The sequence below is a fragment of the Uranotaenia lowii genome, unplaced genomic scaffold, assembly GCF_029784155.1.
Source record: "Uranotaenia lowii strain MFRU-FL unplaced genomic scaffold, ASM2978415v1 HiC_scaffold_213, whole genome shotgun sequence".
NCBI lineage: Eukaryota > Metazoa > Arthropoda > Insecta > Diptera > Culicidae > Uranotaenia > Uranotaenia lowii.
The window spans coordinates 14754-29506 of NW_026598106.1; positions in this window are offsets into that span (position 1 = coordinate 14754).

The window sequence follows — 14753 nt, forward strand, 5'->3', positions numbered from 1 at the left end:
TCTGACCGAATTTTGCACTTCATAGCATAATGCCATGAAACTTTCACCCACCTTAGTTATTATTCATTATTTTTTTTTTTTTTTTTTTTTTTTTTTTTTTTCTTTTTTTTTTTTTTTTTTTTTTTGCTTTTTCATTTTTTTTTTTTTTTTAAGGTTTGGGCTCGGTAAGCTAACACTTCTTAACCTATGATTAACCTATTTTTATGTACTTTCTGAATTACTTGAGTTGAAAGGTTTTTAATTAAAACATTAGGATGATCTTCTTGGATAATTTCGTATGGTCCAGCGTAGACTGGATCCAATTTTCTTCTATTTTCTTTTTTTAACCATACTGTGGTTCCTATTGAGATTTTTATTGGATTTGAATTTTCTTGATGATTTAGTATTCTATTTAGTTTTGAATTTTCCAAAAGTTGGTTTGCTTTTAGACATACTGTTTGCAATTTAAACTTCAATTCTGAAAGGTATGCGTCATGATTATAAATTGGGTCAATGGATGTACTGGTTGAAAATTGTGTTGGTAAATTTGCTTGTTTACCGAAAATTAGCTCAAATGGAGTAAACAAGTGATCAGAATGTGGTGTAGTGTTGTAGCAGAATGTATAAAAATTTAACCAAGAGTCCCAATCATCGTGTTGTTCATTAATGAAATTTCTTAAGTATTCATTAAGACAACGATGATTACGCTCGAGGCTTCCTAAAGTTTGGGGATGATATGCAGTTGAGAATTTGTGTTCTATTGATAAAAATTTGCATATGTTTTCGAAAACTTCATTCTTATATTCGGTTCCCAAATCGGATTTGATTGCTGAGGGACAGCCAAAAATAAGAATGCAGTTTTCTACTAACGCTTTTGCCAAAGTTTTAGCCTGTTTATCTGGTATAGGTGTTACTACAATATATTTTGACAGATCGCACTGCACTGTCAGCGCGTATCTGTTTCCTTTGATTGACCTCGTAAATGGTCCAATCGTATCTATTGAAATTAAATCAAAACACTTGATTGGTGTCGTTGTTTTAATATAAGTTTCGTTTGTTTTTATATTATGTTTGTTTTGAATACATTTTACACAATTTTTAACGTAATTTTTTATTATTTGTTTCATATTTGGCCAATAATATTTTGACCTTAGTTTTTTGAATAATCTTTCTGTACCGACGTGTCCTCCCGTAGGGGTATCGTGGTTTTCATATATTATTTTTTTTATCATTTCATCGTCTTTTAGAATTTGTACCGGTACATATATAATTATTTTGATATCTTTCAAAACTTCGTTACACGCTTTTTTGAATACCGCTAGAGGTATCAAGGTGAACAGCTTATCGTCTCTTTTTATAGCTAGCGATTTAATGTTTGTATTCTTTGCCATTTCGTTTATGACCTGCAGGATTTGTGTTAAATCAATTTGACCATTCGTGTAGAGTAATGTTGCATAAGCGATTTCTCTTTTCAGGGTCTTGGTAAGTATTCTTATAATTAATTTATCGTGCCGTATATCAAAAATAATTTTTGGAATATCAAAGGCGTCTAAATTGTTAACTGATTCAAAAACTCTGAGGTGATCAGTCTCGGTGTTAGGTGAATTAATTTCCATTTTATCGTTTCCTTGATTACTCTGCTTTTTCGTCATAGATCTCGTCTGGATTGGCAAAATTGATAAATTTTTAAGTTCATCAGAATCGATAACAACTCGTGAAAGAGCATCGGCACCAACATTGTCTTTGCCTTTTACGTGTTCTATATCGAAACAAAATTCCTCTAAATCTAATCTCATTCTTGTCAATTTTGACGATGGATCTTTCATTGAGAAAAGATAAACTAGCGGACGGTGGTCAGTTTTGACTTTGAACCGTCGGCCATAAAGATAGGGTCGGAAATGCATAATTGCCCAATGTATGGCAATTAGCTCCTGTTCTATGGTTGATTTATTGGATTCGCCTTTTGTGAATGCTTTGCTTGCAAACGCGATTGGCATTTCCATATTGTCATGATTTTGAGCTAGTACTGCTCCACAAGCTACTTTTGAAGCGTCTGTACTTAAAATAAATGTTTTGTTAAAATCTGGAAATTTTAATATATTTGGAGATAAAAGTTTTAATTTTAGTGTTTCGAAAGACTTCTGACAGTCATTTGTCCAATTAAATTGTGCATTTTTCTTGAGTAACGCGTTGAGTGGATTTGCTAAATCTGAAAAATATGGTACGAAACGCCTGTAATAATTACAAAACGCAACGAACCTTCTAACGTCATCAACATTTTTAGGAATTGGGTAATTTAAAATCACATTGTATTTCGATTTGTCTGGTTGTATACCGAGACTACTGATATGATGTCCTAAATAGGTAACATCAGAGCAGAAAAAATTGCATTTGGAAGGGTTTAATTTCAAATTATATTTTTCAAGTTGCTTAAAAACGCGTTCCAAATTGGTTAAATGATGATTAATAGAGCAACCGATCACTATTATATCATCTATATATAAAAAAGCGCACTCTGGCGGAAGACCACTTAAGGCGATGGTCATCATTCGCTGAAAAGAGTTAGGCGAAATACTCAGACCAAATGGTAGTCTGTTGAATTCAAAATGTCCAGAGGCGGTGGAGAAGGCAGTATATCGTTTTGAGCTCTCATCCAGCTCTATTTGATGAAATCCCGACATCAGGTCAAGAGTCGTAAAATACTTCGCTCGACCTAATTGGTCTAAAATTTCATCAATACGAGGCAGTGGGAACTTATCTGCCACAATTTTTTTATTTAGTTGCCTAAAATCTACTACAAGACGCCATTTCTTGTCTGTAGTATTTGACTTTTTGGGCACTAATAATATTGGCGAGTTGAAAGGCGAAACTGAAGGCCTTATTATTTTTTCATCAAGCATTTTTTGAACTTGGTTAATAATTTCGTCTTTATGTATTTCTGGGGATCTGTAATTCTTAATATAAACTGGAGTATGGTTTTCCAGTTCTATATTTTGTTGGTAAAAGTTATTACATGTTAAAAGGTCACTTTGTAATGAAAATATGTCGTTATATTTGGTACATAACTTCAATAATTTTTCTTTAGTGTTTTGTTCAATATGTTCTAAGTTTAGTTCTGAAATAAGTTTTTCATTTCGATTTATATTATCATTACTACTGAACGAAAACACATTGAAGTTTTCCAATGGTATATACGTTCTTTTAAAATGTTTGTTAATATGTACATGTTTTTCTGTTGTATTAATAAGCTTAATTACATGATTTTGGGAATTAACGATAGCATTTGCAACAAAAATACCCTGCATGATTTCATCTGAAATCAATACGTGGTCTCCTTGCAAATTATCTACCAAAACTTGCCGGTAGACTTCGCATCGAGGTGGTAGTACTATTTCCCCTCTAATGCTGTCTTCTATCGTTAATTCGACCATCTGACTTTGACAAATACAGGATAAGGTCCATGTATCGTAATTTATAATACATTGATATCGTGTTAAAAAATCTCTACCCACTAATCCGTCGGTAGGAATTGGGAAATTGTCGTTTACAACTTGAAATTTATGATGAATTATCAAGTTGTTTGGTAGTCGGATCTGTGCTATCGTCGATCCTATAGTCTGTATCGGGTTTTCGTTTATTCCGGTTAATGTACATTTTTCATTAACTAGAACTATTTCGTGTGGCTTCAATCTGGATAATTTTATTATCGATATTTCAGCACCAGTGTCTATTAACATTGAACATGGTGCATGGCAAGAATCGAACACAAAATTAACAAAATTGGAAAAACTTGATTGAACATTGTATACAGTTTTCACTGTCTCGGTGTATTTTGGTAATAAATTGTTGGTTGGTGATGAGTTTGCTGTCCCTGGATAATTTGGTTGGGGTGAGCAAACTGTGGAGGTTGCAACTGTGGTAGCATAGCATTGTTCTGCAGGCCCCCAACTAGGTGTTGCTGAGGGCCCGATGGGTTTCCCTGATGTGCCACAAACACTCTTCCATGTCTATTTTGATTATTAAACTGGTTCTGAGGTTGAAAATTTCTTCCTCTCCAGTTTTGGTTATTATTCCCGTAGTTACCTTGTCGGTAATTTCGGTAATTTTGGTTATGCAGATTTTGATTTTGTTGTCGATTCCGTTGGAAATTCGACTGATATTGTCTATTTTGGTTATTTGGCCTTCTGGCAAAAGGTCTTTCTTGACGAGTTGACGAAAATTTCAAAACTTGTGCCTGGTTTGCTCTGACACCATGTTCGTTGAGTTTCTGTATCGCTTCAGTGACGGAACTGAAGGATGCAGCACTCAATATTATTTTTGTTTCCAAATTTGTCGTTTTATCTATGAGTGTGTCTACTCCTGCCTTTGTGGCCATGGAGTTGGCTACAGCTTCTGGAATTTGCTTTTCCAGATAAATTCCCTTTAGTTTATTGGTCAAATGTTCTACTTGATTAGTAAATATTGATGAATCAGGTTGTATTTTAAGCTGTTTGAGTTTAGCCAGAATACTTTCTGGGCTTATTTTATCCTCACAGCGCTGTTTGACGTTTGCAATAAGAGCGTCGACTGTATTCAGTACAGTGGGCAAGCCAAGCCTTGCTTTGCCCGTTAAACGTGTTTTAATAAATTGAATCAGTCTACTGTGTTCAGCCGCTGGGGTCAATTCTTTCATTAGCTTGGTCGCATCAATAAATGCGTCCAAGTTTTCTGCGGACCCGTCATAATGGCTAATGACTGCGGTCGCAGTTTTTATGTCAAATGTAGGTGGAGCTGGTGCGTCAGGCATTTTGGGTGTTGTTTTGTTTTGTATTATTGTTTGAATTGATAACAGTGCTTGTCTGCTAGCTTCAGCTATAAATTTTACTTCTTTAGCTGATAGTTTATCTTCGTTTATGATTAATTGTGTTTCTATGTTTGAATGAAGCTCTGTTGCATATTTTTGCTTAGCTTCTAGAGTTTCTTGTAAAAACTTTTTATTTATTGATTTCTTTAAATTAGACTCAAGTTGTAGTAAATTTTGTAAATCTGTTTGGATTATGTCGACAATTGACATTGTTTGAATTCATTTTAAATATAAGAAAAATTATGGTTTCGTTTTTTTTTTTTTACATTTAGTTAGAAAGGAGAGAAAAAAAAAACTCATTAATTATTACTTATCTTATTTGTCTACCCAAGGACATCGGTTCATTGTGGTTGAAACAGGAAATGCTGCGACAGTCGGTGAGTCGGTGGCTTCAGTATCAACGTGGTAGAGCTATGGTGATTTCCGCCGTAGTGGTGCGGTGGAGGCGCACTCCTCTTACACCGGTTATTATCACTGTATGCATTATTTTATACTTGCGATGCAGTCGCCACACTCAGCTTTTCTATGCTTTTCATGTACTGTTCTTTAACCACATTCACTAACGCAGGCATAGTTCACAGTCATAGTTCATTTATTTATCGTAAGCCTTGTGTTGGTTAAAGTACTATTAACAGTTCGGTTTGTTCTTTTCACTTTTGCATTTATACATGCGTTCACTTTAGTTTCATTCTAATGTTTAATCAGCTTATTAACTTTAAATTTTGCTGATGCTTGCCACAGATTTGGCGGCCTTGAGCGCTTGTATCTTAGTATGCTCTTTGTAAAGTTTATAGAGTGCTACCGCGAGATGTACGATCACGATTATGAGAATGATTGTGATTTTTAACTCATGCTGCATGTGCAGCTCCTCGTGTGTTTCCAGTTGGTTAAGTATTTGCACTTGTGGATTTTCACTATTTATTGCAGTTTTGCTGTTTGATTTTCCCATTGTGGTGGCGCACGATTTTTCGTTCAAAAGGGCAAAACTGAAAACTGCACGATATCACTTGAACTGTTTAAAACACAATCACTTGTTTCGCTTAATTGAGGAGGCGAAAACTTAACACTTGTAACTGTAACTTGTACTCGCGGACTCAAATCTCTGGCACGGTCGCCATGTGGGATGGTTGCTTCGAAGACTGAATAAACTAAGTCTGGTTCAGTCGATTATGGTTTATCGAATAATGAGCGTTTATTGATTCTTAGTTTGGTTTTTATAAAATACGTACAATATGTAATTCCGATAGGGTTATGAGAGAGCTGGACTAGTGGAAAGAGAGTGTCAAAGGGAAATTGAGTTGTGGTGAATATGATTAAGCTAGAACGGGAGAGAGTGAGAGACCGGCGCCGAAGCATTATTCTAGTCGTCGGTGCCGTGTTCTTGAACTGTGTGGATGGTGTTGTAATTTGACGCTAAATGCATACTCTTCGGTTCTGCATTCCCATCGGTGCTGACCCACTTGGAGGTTATTGCTTCAAGCGTTGAATATGAAAAGGTTTCGTGGGAATGGTTAATGTCTTCAAGTGCTGCGTTGGTTTCTTTGCTCAGCACTTGTTGGCAAATCGAGGATGGGAAACATGGGCTACATGTTTTCGTTGCATATTGGATAATTTATGATGTGTGAGGAAATTTGTACCATGTGTGTTGTCATGGTAGGTTTTAGGAAAGGACAATCTTGTGGGAAACTATGTGTATGGAAATAATGCTACAACGTAAACGAACGAGTATGCCTAGATATGGCGACAACGGCATATTCGAGCTTGTCGTAAAGCATTAAAGCCTTAGAGTTAGTACGCACACAAACGACAGTATCGAAAGCTAAACCTTGAGCTTCATGCACAGTCAAGACCTTCGACTTATACACACCCTTATACAACGCATGCAGGGAGTGGGTCACATCCATTGGACAACGATAAGTAATTTCTAACTCTGACGTAATGTCAGAGAAGCACGCGGGAGAGTAATAGCGAAGCTCGCACATGTGGTCGCGGTCAACATAGGGAATCTGGTGTATATCCCCTATTATCAAGGCCGTCCTCGTACCAGTTAAGGCAACTACGTAACCTATCGTACCGGCATGGGCCATTCGGGCATGGGCGCTTCGTCTAAAAGTACGCGTGTATACTTTATCGAGGATCCGTTGACCAAGACCGATGCCACTGTTCTGACGTGCAACTTCAGTGTCTCTGCATCGATCTCGGGGTACTTCCGTGTCATTGCGGTGGGCAGTATGGATTCGCGTCCCTCCTTTGTCATGCTCAGGACTAGATCCTGACCGACCAGGCGGTTTTTTTTCTCGTATTTGTGTTAAGGTTTTTTTAGATAAAATGAATTTGAATTGTAGCTTTATCTAGAGCATGTTGTTCAACGTAAGCATTGTATAACTTAATTCCGGCAAGTATTACGATAACTCTCTTATATATTGGAATTGTTTCATTTGTTGCAAAGGGGAATCTTTTCATGTCAATCTTCATTCTAGCAGGTTTTCCTTTCTTACCTGGGAGATGCATATAAGTGACTTCCTTTCCTGCTTTAGGGACTACGGGAGCTGATGAGGTCGGTTTTGAGGGACCAGGCTTGCATGGATTAGTGTCTGAGACTCTCGCTGGGGCATGAGGACGTGCAACAGGAGCTGCAATTTCGGACTTTTTAACTTTTGGGGCAACTGGCTTACTGACTGGTTTCTCAACTTTCTCAGTTGGAGTTGCGAATTCTCCTGTAGCGAAAACGGGTGCATATCTGTCAAGCACAGCTTCCTCTTCATCCGTGTTCAAACTTTCAGATGAGGAACTAAAGGATTCTGTCCCTGTGGCGACCTCCCGTCTTTCTATGGGTTGATTAACTAATGTAGTAGTGGAAGAATTATTGTTCAAATCAAGAGGATGGGTCGCAAAATGGACAATTAATTTCTTATCAAAAACATGGACAGATCTAACCATCTTATTTATTCCTTTAGTGAAGTATTCATCCAAGATAGAGTTTAATGTAGCAGCTAATGTCTCAATAGTCGAATCCGGTAATTCTTGGCTATGCCGCTCGGTGCTTTGTGAAATCTCATCATCCTTGATCTTCAACAGCTGGAACTCAGAGGATAAGTCATTTACTTCTGATGTAATAAAATGTGCTGCTGGTTGACGCGAGAGTTCATTTAAAAAATATTTTAGTTATCACAAAAATTAATCAGATTAACAAAACTCTGTACTTATCTCGTCGTCCATTGGGTTGACTGCTTCACACGTCGTGGTCTCCTCGCCAAACGTTCCTTGTGGAGGCGCTCTCCTCGACACAATTTCCTAACGACGCACCTGTACTGGCTCAGCGCATGAGGTGGAGGCGCTCTCTACTCTACACCTTTTTCACTCGTTCAACTCGAACTACTCCCGAACCACAATTCAAATGTGAAGTAAAATCAACTGCAGCGCGATCCATAACTACTCAACTGCAGCACGATCCATAACGATTTCATCAGCAGCTTATCTCTGCTCCGGATGATCAGTACTACCACTACTTAACTGTAGCAGCTGTGGCAGTACTTCCAGTTTACGAAAAACGGCAACAATTAGGCATCGTCTCACACGTATCGTCCCACAATAACTCACTTTTTCACATGGGTCTCTGTTTAACTTTCACTGTCCAGTTTTCAATGTTAACGTAAGTTTTTGGGTCTTGTTTAGACCATATCTAAATTGTTTTGCGATTTTACACCTTTCAAGAATGCTTTGCGTTGTACTCTTTTCTGGTACCACTTAAAAATGACCCAAACGATTTGGATTGTCTGCAGAATGATCACTATCCACAATTTAATGGAATTGTCTTCATGTAAACCCGTATGCAATTCTTGAGTTTGGATGATTGCTAAAGCGTGATCACCTTTATTGTTCACTTCAGGGCTACTTTTAGTATTACCCATTGTCACTTATCACTCTTTTACCATAACTTTGCTCAATTTTCTTAATCACTGGAGAAGGCCTGATGGGCTCCGTGTCACGGTCGCCATGTAATAAAATGTGCTGCTGGTTGAGTACAGGTATGGTGATACGATGAGTGAAGAACACTTGTGTTACGATTGAGTGTTGTTACTAGAATGTCGTTTATTGATAAATTTAGAATCGACGGCACCTTAACTCTACACAACATCGTTCTTAGTCTACTCAACTAGGAGGCGCTTGGAGTTGCCAAACTTTTGCAATTAACCAATCAGCAGTCGATTTCTGGTGAGAGAAAACGACGCGGCATAACTAAGAAAGAGAGAGAGACGCGCCTGTCCAATCGATGCGCTTGACAACTATCGAGCATATCGATGCATGTGCAAGCCATATTGGCTGGCGGTTAGCGCCCTGTGTGGCAACGATGGAATCGTGTAAGCTGGCTAGGCAAGGATCAGTTACCTCGAGTTTAATGATTTAGTTGACGACGACATGAGTCGTCGCTCTTTGCAATTTGGAAATTCTTTTATGTGACGACGACGGGGGTCGTCGTTCTTTGTTCTGTGAGAATAAGACGTATGCAATAAATTTAGTTTGGAGTGGAAATTAACACTTGTGCTGTTCAGCAATGTGTTGTGATTTCCACTCAGCTAAAAATTCTACAAAGCGACGTTTTCAGAAATGTGAGAACGTCTGGTTTCTGGATGATTTGGTTCTACTGAGACGTGAATGTTTTATGTCATTATTACTCGAGACAATTAATAATTTTGAATGTTAGATTTAATATACTACACTGATGACGCATCGTGATATTCTCCGTCTATGTAATCAGCCACATACTCTTGTACCCTAGAACTAGTGCTGACTGCCACAGAAGGTGCTGCTCCACTGGATGAAGCACTGACGTCCGAACCCTCAGACACTGCACGTGAGGATCTACTAGGGGTCCAATCTGCATCTTCTTTGTACATGACTAATGGTTTAGTCAGCTTCTTGGAAGTTGTATCGAGAGGGTTGGTTCCATAGTCCTCACATCCTGTCAACAACGTATCGACAACCATATTTAGTCAAAGAGTGGGAACCTTTAGTGCCTGTCGTTTTGCCGGCATCGGGTTATCAGGATGGATCTTCCCTGTAGCTGGTTTTTTAGGTGCCTTACTCATGTTTGTGTCGTTAAATCCAGTAAAGATAGGATTTCCTATTGACCACTTAATTGGGTTTCTTTGCTCAAAAATTGGTTCTGTCTTATAAATAACTCCTTTTGCTGACTCTTTCGTATTCATTGGATTTGTGTTGCGGTTCGCCGACATCTTTGCGGTTTGTACTATCGTGTACGTTTTTCCGCAACCCGGGGGGCCGTTTACCCATATTATTTCCGGTCTGATATGTCCTGCTGCCAGGGTAGTGATATTAATTCGATTAAGTCTTCACAGTTCGACTCGTCATTAAAGACTGCTTTATTCAAAATTCCTTTTTCATTCTCTACCAGCGACCGGGCGGTGTGTACGTGACCCTTTTTGCTTAGATCAGCATAAGTGGCGCTCGATCGGACTTTGTTACCCAGTCGGCCGTGCCTTATGCTGTTTTATTTATTTTATCCTTCTCAGCAAAAATAGCTTCCATCGCCTGGGTGGCGTGATCGCGCTTCATGCTGACTGGATGTTTATTCTTTTGTTTAGTTACTGCGCTTCGTGCGCGGCTCCTATTAGAGTGTATCCACCACACGCCCTTTCTTTATTAATTTAAAAATTGGGTTATTACTAAATTTTTAAATGTTGTTTTGTATGTATGTTATGACATTTAAATTTGTGTATGTGTGTTTACAATATTTGTTGCTGTGTGTGTTTACAATATTTGTTCGTGTATGTGTGATTCCACTGTGGTACGGTCTCAAAGATCTCGTCGGCATTATTCGCCCATAGGGCGGGGGCTCCACCTTGCGCTCCTGTGTAACAAAGGGAGTCGTTGTAGCCACGAACAACGCGTTTCACGCGATATCGAAACAATGAAATGGCCGAGAATATGTGAATCGATGTCTGCGTGTGGACCAAGCCAGTTGCCTCGCGTTCGAAAATCGGCTTGAGGGCGCGTCCGGACTGCCGCGATGCATCCTGCAATCTAGCGTTGAATCCTGCCTGCGCTACGCTGCCCATAGTAGCGATTGATTCGGCGTGGGCGTTATACGAGGACTGGTTGGATTTGGCCGAAGACAGCGTCTCGGAGATGGATAGTAGCAGGGGGTAGATGATGGGGTAACCCATAAATGTCTGGACACCTGTCGTGTCAAGATCAGGCACCCATGCCTGCTCTTCCTGCTCATACACAGCGTCTAATCCTGCGCTGCGGAGCGTGCGGACTTGCTCATCGGTGAGCGGCTCGGCGACGTTCCAGCCACATACTTCTTTGCTCAAAAATTGGTTCTGTCTGATAAATAACTCCTTTTGCTGACTCTTTCGTATTCATTGAATTTGTGTTGCGGTTCGCCGACATCTTTGCGGTTTGTACTATCGTGTACGTTTTTCCGCAACCCGGGGGCCGTTTACCCATATTATTTCCGGTCTGATATGTCCTGCTGCCAGGGTAGTGATATTAATTCGATTAAGTCTTCACAGTTCGACTCGTCATTAAAGACTGCTTTATTCAAAATTCCTTTTTCATTCTCTACCAGCGACCGGGCGGTGTGTACGTGACCCTTTTTGCTTAGATCAGCATAAGTGGCGCTCGATCGGACTTTGTTACCCAGTCGGCCGTGCCTTATGCTGTTTTATTTATTTTATCCTTCTCAGCAAAAATAGCTTCCATCGCCTGGGTGGCGTGATCGCGCTTCATGCTGACTGGATGTTTATTCTTTTGTTTAGTTACTGCGCTTCGTGCGCGGCTCCTATTAGAGTGTATCCACCACACTCACTTCACTTTATAGTCTGTGCAATTGTTCTTGATATGCGCTCAAACACAATTTCACTTCCTAACCCACTCGCGGTTTGCGTTAGATTCTACGGGTTTCAAAAAGATATTCCACGCAATTCGCACGATATTCGTTCGCGGAAGCACTCACGGCGGTAGAATACACTTTTCGAAATCCGCGCCGACTGCGCCAAATAAAGGCTTTCGGGGCCTTTTCGGATTTTTAAAAAATAACTACGAACTAATTACCACGACGATCACTAAACGAATTGTCTTTATTTTCTGGATCACACTTATTTATTAGCTCTCTATTCCTAACCTTTCTTGTGAAACATGCATACAATTATTTCTCACGATGATGGCTGGATGGCTGGCCGGCTGGCTTAAGATGACACCTTGTTGTCGTCTTCGGCACGTTCAATGTTGGGTAGCTGGTTATGGACGGCCGTGGGAAGCTTGATGCGTCTGATGATGATTCTGATGTCGGTTGCATCGGTGATTTTGTAGATCCGTCTTTAACTTATATATATACATCAATGTTTATATAACCTATCTATAGCTTTACCGTTTGTCATAGCAGATGTTCAATTGAAGTTCAGACACAATTAAATTGAGTCAAGTAATCCTCTTGATAAGCTAAAATATCCATTAAACCTCAACAACAACAACAAAAAATTGAGTTCGCTCTAGTTTCGGTGAAGTTTCTTTTTCCCTTTCCCATCCAGGCGTCGCCCGGCCTATGGCGACTCCAACGCTCGACCGAGTGGGTCGATTTCTCCGCTACCAGCCCGAACCCCGTGTGCTTTCCATCCGAGATCAAGAATTCGCCGAACACATCTGATTAAAACAAGGTAATTTTCTTTTCTTTTCTCTTGACTACAAGCTAACTTAAGAAGATTACATACTGTCTAGAAACCTTAAAGTCTAGGAATAACTACTCGATATATATGACTTACTTAACTGATTATTCAAGGGTTATATTTAGGCGGATATAAAGTATATGCGAAATGATCTCTTAATCTACATTTAGTAAGCAAAATTAGCCGAAGCATCGATAAGTTCCTGCACTAGAGCATTATCAGCAAGAGCATCCCCTGCTGCAGCTTGATCTGCGTCGTATGCATCAAATATAGCCTGGACTCTATCAGGATATTGACAAGCCCTAGGGAGGCCCATATATGCTTTTAGGTCAGATTCTCCTTGATACTTGATCAAGGCTTCTCTAGCTACCCAGGCTAAGTTGCGATATTTGTTGGCAGCTATACCTTCTAGCGAATGAACAAATCCATAGTAAGGGTTACGATCGACGAGTCTGAACGCATTCATAGCTATGCGAGCCTCCCCCGGGAATAGCCCCATAACTCTTCCCCAGAAAAAGTTCGGGATTAGGTCGAGAGCTCTCTTAATGATTGTTATGCACGTCAAACCCGACAAGGCTGCTTGTCTGACTATAATCCTTAACCTCATATTTTCCTCTGGTATAATTTGTTCGATAGTCCGGAATCTTTCGGCGACGTTTTCGTCTGTAAATGTTATAGGGAATCGATCGTGGTAGCGTCTGATGAGATCTACAGATAAAGTGATCTGTCTGCCTAGATCAGTGCGCACCCCTTCCATTATTTTCTCTAGGCATTGGGTGGTAACGATCCCTTTCTTGGCTACGGCGGTCACTGCGCATGCGTACGCCGCTATTGGTGTGACGTAAGGGCGAGAATCTTGATCTCTTCGGATCCTAGTCAAAAGCTCATTGAACACGGCTTGGGGGTCAGTAGGATCGACGAGAGCATTTTCCGCTGCGTTTGGATCTGCTGGGACGTCAGGTCTGAGAGGTGTGCCTTGAGTTAGGTCACAACATGCTATGGTATCAGGGTTTCTGAGAATAGCTACACATGCAGCGTGCAGAATCACGTCTGCTGCCCGAGGTGTAGCCATCCTTTCGCTTTGATATAAGCCCGTCATTTCTGCTACCATGAGGACTTGCAGTGGGATTCTGCCATTCTCCATGATCGCCTGCATTCTAGACTGGCACATTTATTTTTGATTTATTTGTTGCCTTGTCAATGATCTTGTTTGGATTGGCAGTATAGTTAAACTTTGTAGTGCATCAGAGTCGATCACAACGCGGGACAAAGCGTCACTTCGACTGGGACGTTCTGCTGAATGTATATTTCACACAGTTTATCTGCCAAAGCATCAATTTCTTTGCAAAAAGATTCTACTTCGCCCTTTTGTTGGCAAGTTCTCAATTTGGCCATTATTAATTCTGGTGTTTGTCCTTGTCTATTATCTTTGACCTTATTAATTAAAAGCAGTGGGTTTTCACCCACATCTGCAGTTAAATAACGTCGAGCCTTTCCTGCTAGACTCGTTTTCAGAAATTTGAATAGAATGGCATGCTGATTGGCAGAGGTAACTTCCAACAACAGTGTTGCTGAATCGATGAAAGCATCCGTTTTTTCTACTGCTCCGTCGAATATTTCGACTAGTGAGGCAGCTTGTTTTATATCAAATGCTGCCATTTTTAAATTATTTTCCTCAACTGAGTTTGCTAACAGTTGATTTAAATTTAGATAAATGAAACTTGTTAAACTTTTAGCCTTTTTGTTTAGACGGGAAAACGTGTCAGTAGGCAAATCTTCTTCTAAAATTTGGAGTATGGCTACAATATTGTCATGTGCCAACTTTGTCTCCTTTAATTTTTTTTGTATTGTCGATGTATTGTAAATTCGATCTTTGGGTCTTTTCTTTGTGTTTGTCTGTATATTTTGCAAAATTTCAAATTCTAATTCTAGTTCTTCCATTCATTTTTTTTTATTCAAGCTTCTTTTTTTTCACTCAAAAATTATTCTTATAACACTTTATAATTAATGATTGGTTGATAACTACTATAGACATGATAATTTGATTCTTGTTTGTTTATTTTACATGGACATGTGTGGATACTTCCATTCCTAACCACTAAATTTATCTACGAATGATGTTAGTTACCTGCAAACATCTCTTGCCATGCTCATCAGTCCAGAATTGTTGTGTTATCATCTCATATCGCTTGCTGATCGTAGATGCTTCTGCCAAATCCTTTTTGCACTCCATCTATTTG